Source organism: Bos javanicus, chromosome 5, assembly GCF_032452875.1.
Source record: "Bos javanicus breed banteng chromosome 5, ARS-OSU_banteng_1.0, whole genome shotgun sequence".
Taxonomy (NCBI): Eukaryota; Metazoa; Chordata; class Mammalia; order Artiodactyla; family Bovidae; genus Bos; species Bos javanicus.
In genome coordinates, this window is record NC_083872.1 from 37,213,897 (window position 1) to 37,217,183 (window position 3,287).

Below are 3,287 nucleotides of genomic sequence, written 5' to 3' on the forward strand. Positions count from 1 at the left end.
CTGTCATCCCCTTTTCCTCCCATAGACATTTATTTTAACCATCCCTCAATTAGCAAAATAGAAAATTATTTTATAGTATTCTATATGTTCTATATCTAAGTGAAAGTGAAGTCTCTCAGTCGTGTCTGACTCTTTGCGACCCCGTGGACTGTAGCCTACCAGGCTTCTCCGTCCATGGGATTCTCCAGACAAGAATATTGGAGTGGGTTACCATTTCCTTCTCCAAGGAATCTTCCTGACCCAGGGATCGAACCTGGGTCTCCCGCATTGGAGGCAGACGCTTTAACCTCTGAGCCACCAGGGAAGCCCCTCTATATCTAACATATATAGAAATATATATATATATATCTAAAATATTTCTATATATTAATTATTTGCAGCTATTTTCCTCTGATACAATGACATGTAAGCAACATTTAACATTTCTATTATATTTAAATTTTTTATCTCTTCCTCTAACATAGATGGACTAAGTAATCTGAATATCTATGCTTTATATTTCTAGCCTTATTATTTTGCCATTTTCTCCTTTTCTTATTCCTCATTTGATTAGTCAATTCCAATCATTGTAAAAGCATGCCTCAAGTCTTTTCTCTTCCAGGAAGTTCTTCTAAGAATGTTCCAGCATAAACCTCCGTATCTCTAACACTCATCTAATATGAATTATGTGTTTCTTTGTGATAGTTTTTTTTTTTTTTCCATTGTCTCATTATTTAACATTCCACATATTTCCCCTTCAACTAAACTGCAGAGTCCCTGAGATCAGGGACCGAGGCAGTAGAGCTAAGTATTTTAGGATCACAGACTTTTTAGTTACAGTGCTTTGAGTGAATCCCTGCACTCTATTTCCCTGACAGCTTCTCTAACTTGTTTCTTCTGCTGCTTAAAACCACTGTAGAGTAAATGTCCACTTCTATTTTTCAATAATATGTACTATTTACATAGCATTTGAGCACAATTTATTGAATTTGATCTTGATAATATTCTTTTAAATATACATTATTATCCTCATTTTATAGACAAAGATCCTTTTGTTCAAAGAAACAAGGATGTTGCATAAGATGATAATGTGAGAGGTGGAACCAAGGCTTGAACCTTAGGGCATTCATCTACACCACAGTACTTGGCATACTGATGGTATTAAATTAGGTGATTGATGAGTTGTCTCTTGCTGAAAATTTTTTCCTACTTGGGCATTTCTTACATGTAAACAACTGTGAATATCTTTGAACTTCTCCCTATTAATTTCCCTACAAACTTCCCTCTTCCTACTTCAAGACTTTCAAGACAGGAGAGGATTAATTTTGTATCAGCTACCATTTCAGTATGTCTAATCGGACCCTGAAATTAATTTGAAATTTCCTGCTTGACTTGAAAAGTCATTTTGTGTTTTCTGACCTCATCTCTTGATCACCTTGCTGTGACTGCAGAGCGAATCACTCTTTCATGTTCACTGCGCCATCGCTTACTTCCTTTCTTCCCCTTGAGCCATTACATATGTCCCTCTGTACAAAATATGTTTCTTGTTGTTTGAATCTGTTTTTAATTCCAGTCTTCAATCATCCTTCATTGCCTGGAGTACTTACAGCTTGTCTGAAAGCCCATTTGTAATTTTACCCCTTTACTTTAGATTTCTTCTCTCTTCCTCTTTTTTCTCTTTAGGAATCTTGTTCTATTGATTTTCTTATAGTATTATCTCTATATCTACTGTTTGTTCAAACTTTGCTATTTTTCTCTTCTCACTATAGCAGAATGAGTTGAAATTTATCTGTTAATCACACACATATTGTTAATTAGAGTTCACTCTGTAACTATATGGACTGAAAAAAAAAACAAACCTATCTCTGCCTCTTTATTTTTTTATCAATCTAAAGTTTAAAAACTAGGATTTTATTCTGTTTTAAATATGATAGAATTTCAGGAGTAGGTAAAATTTGGGTAAGGTAGAAATTTCTGTGAAGACTTGGATAGATTGCATCAAAATAAATAAGCTGCTTCTGGTGTAAATGTGGTGCTCAGTATCTGTTAAAGATTTGAGCCTCTGTCTCTTTCTTGGTCTCTATCTCTGTCTCTCTCTTTATCTCTGTTACATAGGAAAACCAGGATATTGCCTATCTCTGTATGTTGATTGCTTTTTTTTCTCATAGCAGCGTGAAAACACAGTGGATGTGATGATCCAAGTTGCCTCAACGTCTTTCTTAGATTATTGCAGTTTCAGGGTTTATCAGGCCTAGAGGCAAAAAGGAAAACAAACAAACAAACTCCATATTCTTACATATGAAACCAAATTGTCTTATTTCAGGCTCCCATGTAGAATATATATAGTTTATGCATTATGCTTGAGAAAATGCAAAACTAGTCGGTAATACTTAATTCTACCAGAGTGAGAGTGTCATACCATGGTCTTCACTAAATTGGCTTATCTCTTGACTTTAAGGGATCCTATTCCCTCATGGCTCAGATGATAAAGAATCTGCCTGCAATGTAGGAGACCTGACTTCGATACATGGGTTGGGAAGATCCCCTAGAGAAGAGAATGGCCACCCACTCCAGTATTGCCTGGAGAGTTCCATGGACAAAGGAGCCTGACAGGCTACAATCCCTGGTGTCACAAGTAGTCAGACATGACTGAGAGACTACATTTTCATGACAACTATTGTGATCTTACATTTCATAAAATCCTATCATGCTCATAAATTAGCTCAAGAAAGTCTAACATACCTGGAGTTTGGATCCCTGTATCAAAAATTTCTTTATTGTTTAATTGTTTTACTCCTTCTTCCCAGCCAAGGGTATCTGAAGTTTCAGATCAGTTGCTTATAATGAGATAAATTCTAGCCCTGTGTTAAACATATGGGGAGCTCTAAAATTACAGACTCCTCAGCTCAATAATAGACCTCATTTTTACTGTTGATTATCCATGACTGTTTGCTTAAAGCCTTCTAATGGGAACCTAAGCCCTTTAGGGAGAAGGAAATGGCAACCCCCTCCAGCATTCTTGCCTGGGAAATCCCATGGACAGAGGAGCCTGGTAGACCACAGACCATACGGTTGCAAAACAGTTGGATGTGATTTAGCAACTAAACAACAACAATAAAGCCCTCTGTGCTAAACTCTTTGACGTGAGTTTCAGATCTTCTATGGCCCAGAATCTCTAACCTTAGGTCTCATTCTTCTAGTGTGTCTTCAAATCCTCCCAGATTCCTGACCTACTGATTTCTAATCAGGGTCCAAGTACTTGCCAACTCCAGTCTACCTTTGCTAATTTTGTTGACCTGGATCTTTGC

General features: G+C 36.7%; 1 non-coding gene across 1 annotated transcript; it reads right to left on the reverse strand.

Moving 5' to 3' along the window:
• Positions 1-231: 231 nt before the first annotated feature.
• Positions 232-304, reverse strand: TRNAW-CCA (transfer RNA tryptophan (anticodon CCA)). Its single transcript has one exon. It is a non-coding gene; the product is annotated as a tRNA-Trp (tRNA).
• Between the last annotated feature and the right edge of the window lie 2,983 nt (positions 305-3,287).